This window comes from Numenius arquata, chromosome 2 (genome assembly GCF_964106895.1).
Source record: "Numenius arquata chromosome 2, bNumArq3.hap1.1, whole genome shotgun sequence".
In the NCBI taxonomy this organism is placed as follows: Eukaryota; Metazoa; Chordata; class Aves; order Charadriiformes; family Scolopacidae; genus Numenius; species Numenius arquata.
Window position 1 is genome coordinate 63,627,857 of NC_133577.1, and position 21,536 is coordinate 63,649,392.

The 21,536-nt window shown below is 41.3% G+C and overlaps 1 protein-coding gene across 3 annotated transcripts in view; it reads right to left on the reverse strand.

The window, feature by feature from the left end:
- CALD1 (caldesmon 1) overlaps positions 1 to 21,536 on the reverse strand; it is a 200,784-nt gene that overhangs the window by 59,857 nt on the left and 119,391 nt on the right. The gene's annotated exons all lie outside the window — the stretch shown is intronic.

A 21,536-nucleotide genomic window follows, 5' to 3' on the forward strand; every position in this document is an offset into this window, starting at 1 on the left:
CAGCACTAGTGTTGATTATTTTTTTTCCCCATCCAGAAATAGCTACAACCATGATTTGTCACACTTGCAAAGCTGCAAGATCAAACGTGCAATTCTGGACGCAGACATGTTAACCCACTGTGTACAGGAAACAAGCATACTGCCAAGTGGACCCTGGCTAACCCATCGGGGCAGCACACTGTTGCACTGGTGAGTGCCCAGGAAGCTTCACCTTCATCTGTGCTCAGAGCTGTGCCCATCACTTAAGTCATGAGACCCATTCAGCTGAGGAACACCGCTGTTTTAACAAGAGCTACAGGGACATTTTGTGATTCAGTTTGCAACATGAAGGAGGGCTCCGCCAAGGCCAACGCATGCAATGTCAAGCCTTCACATTCACTTGGGTGCGGACCCAGAGGCTCCATAGGTTTACGGCAATGCAGAACTGGTTCCCCTAAAAGAGGCTGACCCAGTCAAGATTTTGCCATGCTTGCAACGCCTTTAAAAACAAGTGGGAGGAGGATCTGAGTCAGTTATAGATCGTTGCACTTAATAATCCCTTTATTATTTCCAAGCCAAATGTTTGTTGTTTATTTTTTTCAGTAACTTAACTGAGATGGATACTCTTAGTACACTGTGGCCCTGAGGTGAAGATCTTGCATATGGAGCAGCAAGAGGCAAATTACCTTCCCCCATATCATTTCAAAAATTCACACAGGCATCTAAAGCATGAAAAACGAAGGGGGCAGGACATGCATGTCTCAATCTGCTTTCCTTGTATGTTCTGATGCTTGAGAGATCATTAGTTGGCTCTAGGACACCAAGACCCCTACAGAAGATGCTGGAAAGAGAAAAAACTGAGTAAACAAACACTAAAGAAATTAGGGCACTTGAGAGGTGTCATTCATGCCAATGAACTCAAGTGAAATGGTGCTATGAGAGTGCAGGTTCATCTATTACAACAATGAAAGGAACTACAGAGCCTTTCCCAGCTTCTCAATATTAAAACTAGCAAATGAGGAGGAGGAAGGAGACGTGAGAGCTTTCCAAGAGGAAATTATTACTGGGAGGTTCCAACGTCTACTCATACTAACAATAGGAATGTCCAGAGGTCATCCAGAGAGCCACTTAATATTTTGTTTGTTGTTTTTACTTTAACCATTCCTGCATGTGAGGCTGAGTTTTCAGTGAGACTATCACAGTAGCCAATTAATCCTTTTTCTTTTAAGATTACAGTGAATTTACAACCTGAGGCACATGCATCATCAAGACCATGCCTTTTCATATGTAGCCTACTCCTTTCTGTACCTGTTTGTCAACAGTGGATTTGCTGTGCTGCTCACTGTTCTTGTCCTGTTATTTAACTACCTTCGTGTTCCTTTAGCTCTTTGTTTAACCTCTTTCCAAGTTGAGGCAGTTTTAAATTGGGCAGGCGAATAACTTACAGAAACGTATCTGATTCTTTTCAAAGACAGTAAATAGCTCATGCTGCACCGCCTCTCCTCAGTGCCACTAGTCTGAAATAAGTAGGCAGACTTGTAGAGAATTTTGCAAAGCTACTGGCATTTTGCAGGAGAAACAGAACTCTGTTTTTTATGAAAATCCATTCTAATGACATTAACATCTGCTCCTTGTTTGAAGAATATTTTTAACTGTTCCCTCCCTGGGAAAATGAAAGATGCCACAGTCCCTTTCATGTTCTCATGGAGCAAACTCTGTTGGGTTTTTTAAGTTCTATTCTGAAATGCCCCAATACCATTCACCTCAGCGAACTCTGTGTATGCATCTCAGAGGGCAAAAAGGATCTGCATTCACCCTCCTATGAGATTTCACTCTAGGACACTGGCATGTGAGCAGGGAGTTCATTTCACAGTTGAACATTTGGCATATTAAATCATATGCAGTAGGTAAAGTCTGGCAACCTATACATAAGGTCTTGGAGTAAATCTCTGGAGTACTCATAAAAGCAAGGCTATGTACTTCATCATCAAATAACACTGAACTGTCTCTTATTATATATTTTTTTTTCCAGTCCAGTTTTAAATATCTCAAATAATGGAGATTCTGCCATTTCCCAGTGGCAAGTCTTTCGTACTCTTACAGGACTCAGTACTAAGAAGCCATCCTACGGCTAAGACATCTCTTCTTCCCCTTATTTTTTAACTGTAACCTGTAGTTATATCTACCTGGATACCTATAAACAGCAGCAGTGCCAAAAATTTTAATGTGTTCAGTGAAACCTGTGAATAATACTTACCAGCCACGTAAGTGGATATATGTATTAAAATACATACTCAGATTGGAATATGTAGTTTTGGGTTTGGACATATGCATGTGCAAATCATGGAGGCACATGCTGACAGAGTTTGCATGCTCACACGGACAAATTATCATGTAGCTAGTGCCTTAGCAGACGATAGAACTATTTGCATAGACAAGTTCTGCAGGATTGGGAACACAACCCTGCACATCAAAACGCAAGACCCTGAAGCCTGAAATTGTAAACACTTGCAATAATGTACTTCCAGACACTGAAGACCCATATAGGGCCCATGCAGCCCTCAATCCTATCGCCTGCTTTGTTGGGACACGCTGGCCTTGGGTAGCACAGGCAGGGAAGAGAATTTAACTTTCTTTGACTGTCCTCGGTTCTTGAGGTATTAATATTACCCTGCTTCTCACATGGAAAAGTTACTGACTGCATGTATGGCTGTAGCAGTAAACAAAACAAACTCCAAGACAAGTGTTAAAATGATATTCCAAGAAGAACTTCCACTGTAAATTGAAACTTGATTAGAAAAACATATTTGCTGATGTTTGCATTCTCTATCAGTTACTTATGGGGCAATGCACAATCCAGAAATAAAGCAGCATAATATTTCACGAGTGTGATAGACTATTTCCACCAAAGCATAGCTTTTGTTTTATGTCATGTTTTCACTGCTTTCAAATAAACACAAAGATCCAAACAATAGTCTCTATGTAACAGCCAGGATACAGCTACCTTCTGGTCATCTGAACAACTGAAATGGAAGAAGCCATATGAGGGAGGTGTTCACAAAGGCTATCTTTACCTCCTTTCCCTATGCCCCAGCACTGTCACTAGCGAGGGACAGACATGTCCCCTCCTGCTCTGAGCAGGAGGCCATTTCTCTCCAGCCGAAGGGCCACCGTTTCCCCACTCGCTTCCGCACCCATTCTTTTGTGCTTTATACATATACATTACAGGGACACATGCCAATTCTCACAGCAATAAAAAACAATCTATGTTTTTGGCTGGCAAATTTTAAAATTTGCTGTCTCTCATTTATACCTGAGCTGTAGCTTGCTTGGAGCAACAACTGCTATTAATAAATTTCAGCTTTAGCAGTGAAAAGGATAGTACTCAAAACCCAGAAACCTGCAAGTGGACTTCTAGGACTTCTGCTTACAGCCATGTAGAATAATACCAAATTCCACAAAATAGAAAGCTCAATAAGCTGCCAATAATGTAGATGCAAGTTCACTCCACCCCAACTGCTTCTGGAAATAGTTAATTTCAACAATTTCAACAACAATTTTTATATAAAATTATTAATGTTATTTTTAATATATTAACAGGCATGCTCCAAACATTACTGTTCACTGTCTAAAAAAGAAGTCAGAAATAACCAGAACGTGGTAGGTGTGATACAAACACAGAGGATAGATGTACCTCTAGCCAAAACAGGTTAATGCTGAGTGCGCATGGACGAAAGCCTGGGCCAAAGCTCCTACCAGACACCCCAGTAAACAACAGTAAACTCATGAGGTGTGAAGCATGGGATGTATTCACCCTTGTGTGTCACCACATACCAGCGAGAGCATCCACTGTCTCACTTCAGTCTGAAGCCATGGTCCAAGTCCAGGCTTCAGGCTTGATCCTTCTCTGCTAGAAGAGTTTATATAAATGTGTGCACAGGCACACACGCACGCAGCTCTGGAAAGAGAAGAGCATTTCCTGCTGGGCCAATTTATGGAGACGTTCCTGTACCAAAAGCTCCTATCTTATGATACTCTGAATTTTACTGGTGAACAACATCCAAGCCCTGGTCAGGATCTCAACTTCACAAACAACCCAATAAACTCAGCTAGCAAAAGCCATTCGAATTCCACCGAAGGCAGCGACTGTTCAAGAGTTTATGCCACTTGAACAGCTCAGAGGTATTCAAAACACAAACCTTGACTAGAAATACCCAGTTTGGGCCTTTCTTACCCCTGAACTTCGCTTTAAAATATGAAATTGGAGCCTCAGACCAGGACCCTACCTCGTGCAAGTTAATGATCACTTATACCCCTGTCTGACTGGGCTGCTCATTTTTTTACTATCTGGTAATGGCCCTTAGGTGTTTCGGAAGGGGCTTTATTTCACTAGCTGCACTGGGATTACCAACTAACCGGATGCTCCCAGGAACTTTCGGAGAGCAAACAGTGTCAGTTTATTTAATAACTTTCAAAGTGAAACTAAAATCTTGTCCAAATCATGTCTCCTCTGATTTAATTAAAATGCACCACACATACTGCACTGCTCTGTTAATCATTAACAAAGTTAATTGAAGACAGAAGATGAGTCTTTTCTTTTCTTTCCTTCAAAAGCCTCCAGCCAGTGGAAAACTTCAAAAAACATTCCAAAAAAAGATCAGTACAGCATGATTTTTGTTAGAATGGTCAACACGTCAGTATGTTTTTTCCCCTTCTTCTGTATTTCTGATTCCTATAGGAATGCATTTTAAAAGAGAGGGGATTTTTTTTCCTTGCTTGGCAAAATACCTTTCCTAAATTTTCTAAATATTGCCTGGTATTTGTGTCAATATGACAGTCATTGGGTTTGACAGGAATCAGATTGCTAAACCCACACAAAAATGCTTTGGAAATTAGGGGCTAGTTATACATTCAATTTCATTCAAATCCACTTTAGCAAACTGGCAAGGAGTGGATCTGAACCATCCCCATCATCCCTTCAAGTCTGTAGTTCACAAAAGAGGTTTCTCCAGCATGCTAATCTCTATCCTTTTAGACTCACTCACAACTCCTACTCTCTGATAAATCTTCTTAGCACTCCTGTCCCAATTCATTTTCACTTTCCAAGATGACCTAGCAACCCATGAAACTTATTCTCCCTCTGCAGTAAGACTTTCCAACTTCTTCCAGGGAACAACTTGTGGACTATTCAAGAAACAGGATACATCCATTTTTCCAACAGTTCTCCTTTTTTGAAGGAGACCAAAACAACAAAAACCAAACAGAAAAGGTTTCTTTCCTCACTTTCTTCAAGTCTGAGGGAAAGCTAAACGCAAAATCTTCCAGTCTCATAGGTAAAGTTGTTATCTAATGGGATTTCCCTCTTGAAAGCAACAAAGGGTCAAGGCTGAACACTTCCACAAGGCCTGTCAGATCAGATCAGGACGGCACTCCATCAAGGCCGGATTCTTGCCTCCAGCCATTGCTCATGCCTAATGTTTTAGAGGAAAGCAATAGGAAAAGCATAAAGGCAAACCACACTGCACCTGGTCCATTGAGTAAAGCTATCCCTGCACAGCAAAATTCCTCTCTGCCCCCTGCAGGCAGGCAGCTGGGGCTCTGCCATATACAGGCATTGCTGTCTGCACTGCAGGGTCTTTAAAAAAAAGAAAAAAAACCCAAACCAACAGTAATTTATTGCAGGGTAATACACATAAAAGGATATCAAGGAGTTAAAATGAAATCACCATAAATGTTCAGTATTCACATCACAGCATGTGCATCAGGTCGTAATGATCTGAGGACTTAAATTACTCCAGTGTAATAAAAGACCTGAGTATATTTTTTATTTGTTATTTCTCTGCATACCCAAGTGTTAATACTTTTTTCTGCACTGAAGTTCCCGAAGTCTATTGTAATTTAGTATCAATGGCATCTGAACAACTCTTTAAGGCATTGTACACCTACTTCCTAGCTTCTCCTGGAAAATGGCTCTCTGGACACACCTTACACCACCAGGCCAGGTCTAAGCAAACTCTTAAGACCATGATTTCTTCCCATCTACACTGTACATCTTCAAACTTACATTAAGGGGCTTGACCTGTCTGCAAAAGGATAGTCCAGTGCACTGGAGGCTCCAGACCTCATCCACGGACCCCAGATACCCTGGGTGGACACAAGTGCAAGCACCATTACTAAAGCCCACCCCAGCTCAGCACGTCCTGAGCCCAGCCCAGCAATGGCCAGCAGCAGACACCATGGATAGGAAGCCTTGGACCACAGGTCTAAATGCTTTAGCGTCTGAACTGTTCACTAGCCAGGTAACAGCGCGTGAGGAAAGCCTCTCAGCTCTGATCTTCTGCTGAGCATGCTCAAGCCTCCAGCACCTGTGCATAACTTTGGGTCCCCCCAGTCAGCACAAAACTGTGAGCCAGTTGGGAGGCAGACCCATGGGAAGGAAGAAGAGGGGCAGCTGCAACCCCTTACACTGTACATTGGTTGTTTTGTTATTTTTCTAGGTCTGTTTTGGTTTTCATTTTTAAACATCTTATACTTTAAGGTATCCATGAAGAAATGCATTTGTAAACAAACATCTGTGCTGTGCTCTCCATTTGAACACAGAGTCTGTCTCAACTCTTCACCATTGTTCAAGGACTTAGGAAAGCATCCCCGTCAGCCCAGCAGCCAGCGACTGAGGGATAAAGCAGCATGATGTGGGCGACAGGTGAAGTCCCCAAACTGCAAGACTGCAAACGGGGCGTGCTTCCCTGTCACAACAGGGTCACCTCCCTCCTTCAAAACCTACCTATCATCACAACACCCTAAAGATTTCTTAAGACTGATTGGCCACTGGCTACAAAGAAAAATAATTTTCATATTCAAATGGCAACACTCCCCTCCAGATATGCCAAAAGCTGCAGCCTGAGCTTTAGAACTGTGGCTATAGTTTCATAACAATGTTTTGTTCCCTGAGAGAAGGCTTCAGAGCATCATGTTTTATGAATAAACTTCATGGGATGGGAAGGATTCCAGGAACTCCTCCTCCACAGGCTCTTACGGGATTTAGAAGTTCTGGAGAGATTAATGCATATGCAGTATTACAACCTTCCTCCTAAAATAAGTCATTATAACAGGAACTTACCCTTCCAGTCTAAACAACTTACATTCAGAAAGTGAGCATTTTCTATCACTCCAAAGCGCAAGCAACTTGTGCCAAACCCATTCTTACAGCACCATCTTTGCACTTAACAGAGCTTCTGACCAACATTTCAAGGTTTTCACAGTAATAATTAGCAACATCTCACTAAAATGACCGCTAGAAATTTTAATTCACCAAAACTCTTCAAAACTATTAAAAACATGTTTCTAATAAACATTTCAGAAACATATGAAAGAAAGAAATCAGAAGCATTTTCAGAAAGTTGGCAGAGTTTCAAACACTTCTAATACTTGAGAACAACCTTTTTTTTTCCTTTCAAAAAAGATTTGCAGCTTTTTTCATCTGCATTCATACATTTACACTGAAAATGCTGTGAAATTCTGAACTTAAAACTAAGCAAGGACTTCAGGATTGAGCCCTGTAGAAAGTAGAAAAATCCTATCAACTCCAAACGCCAAGATAGAGCCTAAAAGCAGAATGGAAGCATTAAACTGAATTCGTCGCAGTCTGCCAACAAGTAAGCTAACCAACTATTGATGAGATGTTCTGTGATAAAACTTAGCTCTCTTTTAATGTTGGAGCTCTTGAAAAGACTGTTTCAGGCTCTGATAAACCAGATGCTATCTCAGCGAGGGCTTCTAAAGCCTCCAGAGAGCTCTGAAATCAATCAAGGATCTTTGGGCTTTCCCAACGTGTTTAGAAAGGGGAAAGGGAGCCAAGATGCATACATCTGATATGCTCATTAAAACCGCTAAGGACACTGATACTTGTGTAAAGTACACTGAGTAATCAAAGCCAAACAGATCTTGGGTGGGTGCTTAATGGGCTCACGTCTCGCGTTGTGACAGCACAGAATTTGTAACAGGCAAGCAAACTCCTCTTCGTGGCTAGGTTGGGCAGCCTGTCCAAGGGCAACAATGCAACTGAGGTGGTGATCCCAAGGGATCACCCTTCCTCCTCGCCCACAGGGCATCCTGTTCCCTTCCTCCTTGCCCGTGTGTCCACACATACAACAAGGACTTGGCAGCAGTGCATGCAGCCCATGGGGCAGGAAAACTGTACCCTGACCCCACATGGTGGAGCTTGGGCATTTATGTAACTAAAGAAGATGGGAAATGCATGGCTGGGAGAAACACTTCTGGCTGTGTGGGCTTCACCCTGCACTGTGGCTCCATGGGCCTAAAGCAAGCCCCAATGGAGATGTCACCCCTCGGCAATGGAGAAGGGACTAACAGCAGGTCCTGCCTCTCCAAACACCATCATGGACAAAACCTCCTTCTGCATCACTTGATGGAATTTAAATGAATGTTTGCAACACTTGGGATCTTATACTAAAACGGCTGGCCTAGACCAGTTCAGAACCCAAAGAATAGAAGATAGCAGACATTTTGCGAGTGTAAGAAATTGTACTGAAAAGAAACAAGTATAGTGTGATCCTTCACTGGTATTTTATTCCTATTAGTATTATTTAAACATGCATTCCTCTTAAATGCAATCCCTTTCCAAAACTCAGTGTTGTCCAATCCCTTCTATTTGAATCCCAAATACATTTTTTAAAAGCATACTTCTCAAAAAACAAAACCTAGACAATATACCTCTCAAATAACCCATTCAACTTATGGGATCTTTTCTTTCTCCGTTCTTCCTTAGTAGAAAAAATATGAATCATAATAATCCCCAGACAGAAGAATATTTTTGTATTTACATTTTTATAATTTACAAAACCAAAACAGGGACACTTTTTGAAACATTTTAACCTTTTTTGTTATTTTTTCCTCTAAAATCTTCCCAGAAAAAACTCACATCTATGATAAGACATGACATGCAAAATTTCAGGGGATACAAAATTCTTTGGAGAAAGTCAAGGGAAATTGATTCATCTGGGAAGATAAGCCTGATCCTTAACGGTGACCTGGCTACTCCTGATGCACATGACAAGGCTTAAGAGGTTAAATGTGGTTCTGAGAGGAGTATGGTGTTTTTTGTTTTTAGAAACTCTACATTTAATTGAAATGAGAGATAAAGAAAATGATCCTTTGATGAACTGGGTCTGGCTTTAGGCATTTTCTTATCAAGATGGCCACGTTCAGGACCCACCCACCAACATACCAGAAACCACAGTTGGCAAATACTATGTGCAAAGGCATTTCCTGCATTCTGACTTTCTAGCTGAGGGCCAGATGCTTCACAATCCTTCCTTAAAAGTGCAGTTAAAGGAGTGGGCGTTACAGGGCCTTGCCTGATCTTGTATGGTCTACATAAAGACCAGGCGGCATCCCAGCCATATGCTCGGCATCAAACAGGCAGTGGTCTCTTCCCTTACTCTCAGGAGTTCCTGCCCCAGTGAAGAGAGGGCCAAAGGACTATTTTTCCTATGCCATCACCTTATAAGCTACAGTTTATAACCTAAACCTACTAAATTAAGTAGTAATTATTGTGGTCCCCATCTTTGTGGTGTGCCAAAACATCACAATGAAAGGAAGAGCAAACATTCTTAAAAAAAGTAAACAGCAGCTGAAGGGCCTAGAGAGAGCATTGTGGTTTACTTCAACCTACAGCATGCTCTACCTATACCACTTCCAACGAGTTACTTCCAGCTTTCTCTCTTATTATCTTTAATATATAATAGGATAATTACTTGTGTGAAATTCTCCAAAGGCACTTACCTCAAAAGTTAAGCATTGTTTCAAAAGTAGAGGTTAGAACCTTACAAAAAGGTTTTCTGACCAAAAATTTCTACAGGCAAAAATTCTGAAAGTTATAAAAATACTCAGTCCATGCTGAAAAAAACAACCAAAATCAAAACAAGCACAGGCTACTAATTTCAAGTTGCTAATACGAGTAAAGAAGGGTAGCTTTCATCCAGAGGTGAAACACAAAGTTTAAGTTCAATTTCCATGTGAAACTCTCAGACAGATCAGAAATAATTGTACAATGTGGATGGCTAAAATTATAACAAGCTCTTTTCATGTACATAGACACGATCCATGCTTATAATAGTAGCCCCTGCACATGAAATCCATATTATTGTGTGTCAATCTGGCATGTGTCATTGCACGTGCCTGTCTACAAAACTCAAGCACAGACTAAGCGAGAAAAACCTGATGTGGTAAGAATATGCCAAAATGCCAAAATCGTATTTCTAGAGTAGTCTTAATTCTGTAATCTTGGCCCTATGCATTACAGTCCTTTGTTACCTGGTGAACCCAGATGTATACAATATGATAGATTGGAAGAATCAGTAATAAGGGAAAGTCACAGCTGCAGATGTAGTTTCTTCATCCATTGTCTTTCTATGGCAGTGTCATTTAGGGCAGTTCTTTCACAGAAGTTACCTCAAAGCAACAGCTTTTTCCCTATATACTTTTAGACAACACTGGGATTAGAAAATAATGCTCTCTAAACAGTGGCAGACAGAAACCTTGAAACCAAATGGGGAAAGCCTATTGAATTCTTTAACAATATAATCAAACTTCTGGTAAGGAGACTAGGAAGTCTGCATAGAAAAAAACTGATTTGTTCCTATCTTTTGAATGCATCTAAACCCCAAAATCTTGGCTGCCTATGGTCACAGCCAAGCAGAGGATTCAGGGAACTACCTGTGATGAAAAGGTCACTTAATCATTACTTAAGTGTCCTCAGTTGTGGGAACTGTGCCACTGAAGCAGGATTAAAGGAGACAGGACCAAGATCTAAACAACAAACACAATCTTTGCTACGTTATGTAAGAGTCACTCCACCTGCTTTCTCGTAAGAGGCTCAGACAGATCATATAAGTTCAGAAAAGGGCCAGTATTTAAAATGAGGTTAAACGTTTAATTTCTCTATATTCTGCTTTACCTTTCCTCATTTGTGAACAGCTTACTCACAAGTTGGAAAAGAGAGACTGCTTGAGTAAATCAAAACAAATTAACAGCTATCCCCTTCCATGTGGTGGGCCTCTTCCCTAAACGGTAGACTCCGATCCACCTCTCCACAAAATGGTGGTAATCACTCAGATGCCTTGCCTTATTTCTACATGTGTGCACTATTGTATCTGACAACAGCCACCTTCAAGAACAACATACCTAGTGCAGGTAAAAAGAAAACAACTGATACATCTCACAACTTAGCACACAATATTTGTTTGGACTATTTCCCAGCTGAATAAATTTATGGCACTAAAAAGTTAGAATACCTACATACACACATTTTGTCCCAATCAGTCCCAGAGCTCGTGTTTAGAGTCCACTACGCACTCTGCAGACTCAGACTAAGACCTAAGAATATCAACTGGGTTTTTCCGTCTCTTTGCATTCGTGGCAGGAAGAGCAATGCTGCCAGCTGCAGCAGAGGGATGGCCTCATCACCCACAAATATGCACATCAGCTCAAATGCCGCCAGCAATGGTATGGCTGAGAGCAGTCCCAGGTCGATCAAGCTTTTCTGTTTTGAGTGATAGACTTTTTTCACCTTCCCAACAGCTAGTCTGAAAGAGCACACAAAGGATTTTATCAGTTCTGTAACTTCTCTTTATTCCACCAAATGTGGCAATTTCTCTCGGTCTGTTTTAAGAAGGTGTTATTGGTGGTGAAGAGCAACAGTGAAGAAAGTTACTCCAGTTTGGTCAATATTCCACACCCAGTGATGTCAAATCACCTTGCAGTAATCAGGTGCCCCAGCTCTTGTCTATGGATCTATTTTAGCCCCAGTTTAGACCAACTGTGCTCCTCTATTTATCCAGGCAATCTGATGCAGTCCACATGCCCAGCACACATAATTGCTACCTCCAAATGGTATTCTCAGAACAAACATTACCTGGTGTTTCTATTCGCCCTGAAGCAGGATGACAAATGTACCCAGAGTAAATATTCTCAGAAGCGTACCTAAACTTGGGATCTCAGATTGCCTGTTGTGTTTATTTGCTTTCTTGTATCTGCAGCAGAGAGAGAAAATCATCCTTCCTCTTGCTGCTTTGGGTATTTTTTTTTTGGCTAAAGTATTAGCCAGACAAACAGAACAGTTTATGATGGACAGACAGATATTATTATTTCATCATTGTTTTTTGCCCAGATCTGCCCTATACTGATCTTGGCTCCAGCCAGACTATAGCATGAAAAAAAAATAGGAAGCAAGAGTTAAACAAAGATTCTTTAAGTACTAGCAAAACATTTGGATTCAGGCTCTCATTTGTGCCCTTTACATCCATTATTTTAAAAAATGTTTATGCAGCAGAGGCATTTCTCCTACACATAAAAATTCTTGAAAAACAGGAAAAGGAAATTAATGCTTCCTTTGAAATTAACCACTGCTGGCAGTCTTGAGTCTGTTACTGTGATACTCTACTGTGCCTTTACCTTTGTCCATATTTACAAGATCCTGCATTTAATTTTGAAGTTAAGCTACCCATAAGCCTTGAAGGGAGAATAAAACCAAGCATTTTTACTGATGTCAAACACGTTTTTAGAATAATTTTTAAATTACCGTCAAATTACACAGATCATTATAAACAAACGTAGTCACCAAGACTGTATTTTCAGAATTTAACCCAGAATTTTAAGAAATTTGTAATGTCGCATCAATGCATTAGGATGACATAGCCAGTCATCCCTTCAACACAGACCAATGGGCAACACATTCTTTTGTTTCGGCAGCGTTTCTATTCTCTAGCAATTTCCATCCACTGCATAGTGTGCTGTCACCTTGCTGTATTATAGGGAAGAAGACTCCCCATGCTTTACGCCTCTTCTAGACCACCTGTGCAGTGCCAGAAATCATATGCCCTGCGTACTTTCATCGGTGGAATTAAATAGTGCTTGTTTTGATCAAAACAGGCTGAACAGTCTAAAACTTAACTCTAATCTTGTGCAGATTTCCTGCAGAAATGCAAGGGAGTACTTCAAAACAGTTCAGGCCCCAGCACAACAAAGCTCTTTGAAACTTCCTTAAATCCTGCTGACAGCAATGAGCGTGCACGTGTCCAAGTGTTGTAGCCCACATAGATGGATTAGAAGCCACCACATAAATTTTGAAGGCATCCTTACCCAGGGAAAGCATGGTAATGGTATCGACATTTCACAACATACTGCAATCGAAATATGCACAAATCCACTTCTGGTATTTTTACGAGAATAAAAGGCTCAGTCTGGATTAGCAACAGCAGTGGAAGACTGCTAAGACTTCTAGACCGTGCTGAAGGAACCACCACCATGCTGGCAGTGGGAAGACAAGGGATTGCAGGGCTACTACACAAGCTATTACAGCTCATCCTAAAGAGATAACACTAATCAAGTAAAGGATTTCTCCTTCCCCTTCCTCATACAGCCTGAGCACAGAAGAACATCTGTAGCACAAATTCGTACTCCACAAGCATTATATTAACCATTACCAGCCCTCATTGCTCTTGAAGACTCTAAACAAAAGGTTTGATCAAGCAGTGGCAATATTTTGTGAGCTTCTACATGTCTGCTGAAGCCACCTCTAGCAAGGAGATATGCGAGACTGTCTCTGACAAAGATCAAGCCAAATTCAATCTTTGTGCAGCTTCACTGATGACAGTGTCCCCAAGCAATCATATCCTGTGTTTTCTTCATGGAAGGGAGCCTGTAAGCAGCGCATGAGTGGATGTGGCTCTTCGTTTACAATGTACTTTTCAATACTGAGGACTTAGTTGTATGTTCATGATAGAGGGCCATGTCTCACTTGAGTAGGAGGTCCCTTTAGCAACAGGTTCTTCTTTCAGTGAAACTGCACCAAATTTGTTTTCCTGAGATTCTCTGCAAATAGTCGTGTATAGCCTCACAATTTTCAAAGACAGAATACAATCCCAGCCATCTCAGAGGACAAAGAATATCAGATATAGAAAAATATGAATGAAGAAAACTCCATGAGTTTTACAACTGGTCAGCTTTCCCCTAGATCGTCGTTCGTCCACCCACAGTGAAGCCACCAAAGGCACACTAAAGCTTTTCCTCTGACATTAATAATTCCTGAGAGGATGATTGTGAACTAGAGATGGAGGACTGTGGTGCTGAGAAGACAGTGGGGAGGAAACAGAGGGAATACAAGGAATAAAAGCACAAAACATCTCTGAGAAGACCCTGTAACTCCTATAGATATGCTCATCTTTAATTTCATGCCACTTCAGATTCAAAGCCCCTAAGAATATGTGCAGAACAACATTATCAAATAAATTCTGCAGATACAATGTCATTTCTTGCCTTATGCTGTGAGAGAACAGCCCAAGTACCTTTTACTTCTACCTCACAACTAAAAAATTTGAGATACGAACAGTTCAATGCAATGGGCCTAAAAATGGCATCATCTTTCATGGATCAAGTCTCACAAATTATGTGAGCAGTAGCAAAATCCTGCAAAAAAATCCTTCTGGGGCATTTTCATTTCCATGAGCACAGTCCTTCTAAGTGAGATGGATTCTGTTATGATTACTGTGACCTTGAATATTATGTAACTGCAGTCTGGGAGAGATTTTATTGTTGAAAAAAACTTCATGTAAAAAAAAAATTAGGTTACTAATGTTCATGACAGAAGGGGAAATTTGATCTGGTCACATTCTAGACAACAGAGAAAGGAGAAATATACTACGACTGAATAAAGTCATGGTTTCATCAGATAAGAAAGGCAAGGTAACTGTGAAAGAAATCATTTGACTAAACCCCATAAACCAAGAATGTGAGAAACTTGGTGGTCTCCAGCCAGGTTTTAGTGGACATATTACACCTGGCACCCTTGCAAGCTAACTCAGCAAAGCCACCTCTCGGTCAAGGCTATGGCACATGCAGAAAACTTCTATTCATGACACACCCTGCCATCTTTGGCTTGGGAGATGAGACATCAACATGGCTGTGATCCACCAGCTTTCTTCTTGCTGACATCCAGTAATTTCTGGCCTCCCTGCTGGAATAGCATGGCAAGTACTGACGCTGGAGTAAGGCATGAAACTGTCCTGCATCCATCTGGTTGCAGCTGCTCCCCCTGGGTTTTGCCCACCCAGGGCAGGAGTTCCCCCCGCAGGGTAGCTGACCTTACCACGTACCCTCATTACTGTACTCCCCAGAGCTCTTCCCCAGGTGGATCACTGGTTTTCAGCAAAGACCTTCCAAGACTACAAAAATCTGCCAGGGGAGGTTGTCAGCTGCCTTTGGGCAGAAGACCCCAGCCCTCTTGCCTCCCTACTTGATGTATACCACACACCGTTTCTCCAGCGAGGCACAGCTGAGCACTCAGCCTCTCTCCAGTCACCAGGCAGCAAGCATGTTTCCCTAACATTTACATAGTCTTGAAGGTCAAATTTTCTTCTTTAGTAGTAACGTTTAATAGCCTGTGATCTTCAGACAAACAACATTACAGATGGAAAATTAAACCCTGATCTTTGCGAACGTTACATTCCTCACTCGGCAGCTCAAATCAAGGTGCAATCTGCATTGAAAAGAATGTGCGTGAGTTTTCCTGTCTTCCCAATTTCTTCTCTCTCATCATTAGCGCAGAGAGTGGGCTGTATGGTCACCAGCCATTGCCCCAGACAGAGCAGCGTTTCAAAACTGCAGGGTATGCGTACACATCTGCCTACCTATTTATGTGGCAAACACGAATACAATAGCAAAATTAACAGTAACACGAGCTGTCAAAAACACAAACACAAGTCCCACAGTCAACAGCACTGTTTTAAAAACACACAGAGGTGGGTTACAGGCCACAAATACTATTCTTTTCATCTCTGCAGAGAAAGCAAGGCTTGAAACGTCCATCTTTCACCCCCAAAAACACCATCCCTTCTCATAGGGGCTAAAAGGATGCTCTGGAGCTGCTGGCAGTAACAGGGAGCTTGGATGACATTTTCAAGAGCACACACAGATCAGCTTCTTCAGAGCCCCATTAGAGATCAACAGAGATTTCAAAGACAATCTCACAAGATATTGAAATACCTTTTAAAATCTGACTCTCTGGGTGGGACAACTCTCACCTAATTTTAGCTGTAAAATAATTAGCTAAAAATTCATACTGAACATCTAGGCTTCCTCTGCCTAGAAGCTACCTAATTCCCATTAACTGTGAAGCTATGCATGCTTTAGTCTCGTTTAAGATTAAAAACAATCTTAAAAAAAAAAAAAAGGCCTGACTAGACTGCACAGCTGTTCGCAGGTCATCTGTGAACTTCTTTCAAAGGCTACACTTTAAACTGTGTCAGCTTATACCTGCTTTGAATTGGGCCCACGGTCTGCACAGCACTTTCTCTCAAGTTCACGTAATATTTTACTATTTTGTAGGTTGCAATTATTTATTGACTTACATGGGAATGCGCTTTGCGGGGGACTATATTTTTAAGTTACAAGTATGGTTCGACATAATGCTTTTTTTCCTTTTTTTTTTTTTTTTCTGTCCAGCATTAACTTGAGTATTGGTACAAGTAGCAGCTCTCACAAACTTGCCAAAAAAGTGGAATACTTTCTGTGGGAGTATAAAATAGATTGGCCACTGTTATTCTAACAAGCGCATTAGTTCCATGTGCAAGAGAAATAAAGTGCTCATTCATTACCCAATTTGCGGTGACAGCCTAGTGAGATATCTCGTTTACATTCTGATAGTCCCATGAAATGAACTGAATTCCCACACAGTCGCAAAAGGCCAAAGTTAGCATTTTCCTTAAAAAAAATAATAAACTCAAGTCTGCCTCCGGAGCAGATTGGCTGTAACCTTGAACCTTAAAGGAAATGAGAAGGAGAAAGAAAGAGCAAGGCACACATCATAAGAGGGGGTGGGGAAAAGCTAATGGCACTGGGAATGGAAAATGTGGGCATTAAAAGAATTTCCTATTCTAAACAATGTGCAAAGTTAAAAATACCTTCTCCTGAGATTATTCTCAGCATAAATACTCACAACGGCTATTTATAGCTGTCTGGTAGCCTACGACAAAGATTTTTATTCCAACAAAGGAGCTGTATACAAATGCAGGAGCTGTTTAAAGAGCTATTAAAATGGAAAATAAACCACTCTTGCATCAGCTAGCCATATTGGTACCTGTTTCCAATGCAGTCTAAACACTGCTTTCCTGGATGCTGACAATTGAGCATTAAATACTAAAGGGAGGCAAGGAAAAAGCCCTTGGTATATTTATCACAAACCCAATACCCTTTGTCATGAAGGCCAACACCCAAGGGCCTGCAAGGCGTGGTGTTGGCCTGAAATAAAGAGCATCCACGTTGCTCAGCAGCTTTGTGGTCATCCAGGGGCTCCTGCATAGCAAAATCCCGGGATTTCCTGGGACAACCCAGAGGGGACAGTGCTGGGGCCCCCAAGCGAGCCAGGCACTGCGGGTATGACACTGCACCACTAGGAAACCAACCAGAGCAGAGTAATGGGGCACTGTTTGTGAGCAACTCATCACATGGGAGATGCTGAAAAAATTTATTCTTTTTCCTAGGCTGTTCTTCCAGTTTTAAATCTTTGGGGGTGGGCTGAGAAATATGTTGAACACGTTTAATTTAAAAGAAAGAAGAACCCAAAGCACCACACATCTTCACAGAGGTGAAGGTGGCTGTGTAGAAGTAAGCAGTTGCTGGCTCAAATGAAGTGCTTTGACCCCCAGTCCTGGGAGTCCTGAGTGGTTTTGACATTCAAAACAGAAAAGGAACAAAGAGCAAGGGAAGGATAGGGATCACATGTAGAGCTTGAATGAAAGAGGGGGCTGATCACCCCCATTACTCACCAACATATATTATTACTCTTTTGGTTGCCTTCAGCTTTAAACTAGGCAAAAAAAAAAAAAAAAAAAAAATTAAAAGCAATTTGTTTGTGAAAATAATTTTGAAATCCATCGGAGGCATTGCTGAGATACCCTCTCGATATCAGATTGCAGGTACTGCTGGTATGTCTTTTTGGGTCAGGCTACACCCATAATGTAAATGGGGAAAGGTATCTGTACCCCCACCACCCGCACGTGATAAAGTGCCTGTGTCCCATTAGATGGGTCTAACATGATGAACAACGGCCCACATTAACTCCCCCCAGTAACTATATCCTTTCTTTTATCTTCTGGTCTCAGTTAAGCTGTTGCACCTTGGGGTGCAAAGGTAGGTGAGAGAGATCCTCCTTTGTCCCTTTTCAGTTCTCCCTATAAAGCCTGTTTTTCAGTGCAGTCACTGTGCCTGGGTCACATTTGCTAATGACTACACAGTTAATTAGCTGAGTTGTGACCACAGTTTGTTATCTGTAATTGCCTGACTGTATGTTCTGCTGTTTCTCTGTCAATCAGCCATGCACACCCTGTGTTAATTAAGACTGCAAGAATTTCGGAGCAGAGGCCTTTCTCTTCACTGAGTTTGTATAAGGGACTTACTTTGCAGTACAGTTTTGATCATAAAAACTTCAACTAATGTATATTTTTCAGCTCAGCTTTGGTTTGGCTCCTTCAATTCAAGTTAAGATTTGAATTAAGAAGAGACTTTTTAAAGTAATGATTTGGAGTGAGTTGCAGTTCAAGAAAGAATAACAGCTTAAACTAGTTTTGAGTTCACATTCAATTTAAATCTTTGGTGCTGGTTTCTAATTTGTAACTCCAGATAGTACTGAAACACCACTGATTTGAAATTAAGTGCACCTAACAGCAAAAGAGGAGTTTGTAAGCACGATTTAGCTAATACAAAGGGGAGAAGCCAAGCAGCAAAGCAATTGACATTGCAGCAGCGCATGTTTCACGATGATAACATTGACCCCTGTGCCCTCCACCAGAACCAGAGAGCATTTTGCCCTGCTCCTCAGCCCTCTCAGGACACACAGTTCACAGCTCAGTACTAGGATGCAAGACCTTTATCCTTATTTCTTAATGGAACAATTTATCACTTCAGAGCGTGTTCTTCATCTGTAGAAAATCAGAACTGCTCATTGTCGCCTCACAGGAAATGTAGAACTTTCCCTCCTCCCCAATTTTATTTGTAAAAAATGGTTTGGGATAAACTTTCCCCAATTTCAGCACTCTTTTCTAGCTCCCCATCACCAAAAGCTACTACAAATAAGGGTTTTCATGAAAAACAAGCATACAAGCATTTAATCCATTTTTTGTGAGTATGAAATCAATAAAAATTTTCCTGACAGAAGGAATAACAAACAGGATCCTTTGCCTGAATGATAAGACTTTCACTTGCATACAACTCTCCGTGGAAGCTCCGTTAGCACAGCAAAATAAGCCACTTTGAGACATGGAATTTTAATGGTAGTTTAATCTATTGCACACAGTTTAGCGACGTAATGAGGAGCCTATAAACCACACAAGCGCTACAGACTGACATCCACATTTCAGTCATAGTATATGGTTTTAGACACAGCAACAACCATAGCTGGATAGTACAGTACATTCTGTTCTACCAATGGCAACTCAACAGCATCATCTACATCTGATTCTCATTCTTTCTGGTATCTAGTATTATGGCTTTTGGAACAGGATAATAACTATTACCCCACCCCCTCCCCAATTCTGTGGTCACCAGCTCACTACTCCTAGCATATTTAATTGATAAATAATGGGGAGTGGGGCTAGGGAGGAGGAAGTCTAGCAAATGAAGTTGAGTTACATAAGTGACTTTCTTTTTTTTTTTGCTAAAAGTCTTAATTTATTATCTGCTCACAATGGTCACTAAATGTACAGGCTCCTCTGCCCAGTTCCCTTCCTCTGCCTAAATAAGGCTGCAGGCACTTCTGTGTCTTTTGAGACTCAGCCCTCCTTTTTATGAAAAGGTGAAGTTGCATTTGCCCTAGTTTACGAGATGCCCAAAATACAGCTTGCAAGCAAACTACAGAGCAGGTTGCTCTGTAAAAAAGCTCAGAGCTGTTCTCTGCCTTAGAGAGACGATGCGGTCCTGGGCTTCTATTCCCAGGTCTGCCACTAAGTGATTAAAGATGGAGCTTGAGGTAAAATGTGTTATGACAGCCTAAACCCGTGATGACAAAGGCACATTTACAAGAAACAGGGACGTGGTTCTGGTTTAAGAAAAAAAAAAAAAAAAAAAAGGAAGGCAAAACCAGGGAAAAAATAATAATCTGATACGGCCATAGCTGCTATCCCAGATGGTGAATCCAGTTCACAAATAGCAAAAAAGTGCCTTCAATCAAAGGGTCTGGTATTGCTCCTGCCCTATTTTCTGATTGCTTTCCCAAAAAATCAGCATCATGTTTGTTAGTTTTGGCCAGAACAAGTCTCCAGATGTCTTCCACGTCCTTCTCTCACACAGACACTCAGCAACGCATTAAAGTGCCCTATCCACTGACCAGTCAAGATGTCACTCTAAAGCTTGCACAGGCGTTGGAAAGACTCTTCGGTCTACCCTTAAACAAAAGCTATACCAGGTGAAATCCCACAAAATCCAGGGGAAAAGGGCTACAAGGAAGTGCTGTTACTCCTCTCCAGCTTCTGGAAGTGTTTATTGAATTAAGAACAGAGTTGTTCTGCAAAAACCCTATAAGCTATGCAAATCAGCCCATGCCATCTCAGTGCCAGCCACCCAACAGCTAACAAGTCCAGTATTATCAGGCTGTCAAACTAATCATCCTCCTTTGCCAGGGGAAATCATCAGCACACGCACTGCAATATCTCCATATCAACATCCAAGAGTCAACAGTAAGTGAGCAACAGAGATAAACAAGGGCTCCGCATCCAATTTTCCATGCAATGAAATATACATGGAGTTCTTATTAAATGTAATCAACAGAGGTGGGCCAACCTCCAATCTAAAGGCCTTAAAACTTACAGAGGAGGATTCTTGGAGCCTATTGCAAAAGCTGCTTTTCATGGCTTCTCCTTCTAAAAATGGCCCGTACCAAAATGATGATGCTAAAAATTGTGGGCCTGGGTGACTTCTATTTCATTTCCAAATTCTGCAGCTTGGAGAAGATCTAATAAACAAAAAATAGGCAACCAAAAAGGATTCATACATCCCCTCTGATAGATTTTTGGCTGTGCCACTGAGTCCCTCTTCACTCCCGATTAGCAAAGTTAAAGGAAGAGCCCTACCAGGTTAGAAGGATGACGCAGGGATATGTTTAGTAAATAACCAACAAGATCCTTGGTGCTCTGGTTATGGGGATGTACAAAGCAGCTTGTATTATGAGAGAGGCACTATAGTGCTAAAGGAAGGAGAAAAAAATAGTCAAAATGGCATTACTATTCCCAGCAAAAGGAATCACCTTCAGCTACCTTTCAGGCAGCCTCCTCTGTCTAAATTTCTTTATGTTTATGCCCTTACACTTATATCCTTACTTCATCTCATTGTGTACTTAAGGTTTAAAGAGTCTGAATTCTAACTCGCAAAGAGATTATCCTATTTAAAAAGTCTTCAGTTTAACCCCTTTCTGCAACTCTGTTTATCGTGCCTTGCAGAAGAACAACTTAAAGGCACTATAGAAGTAGGCCATGAACCTGCAACCCATG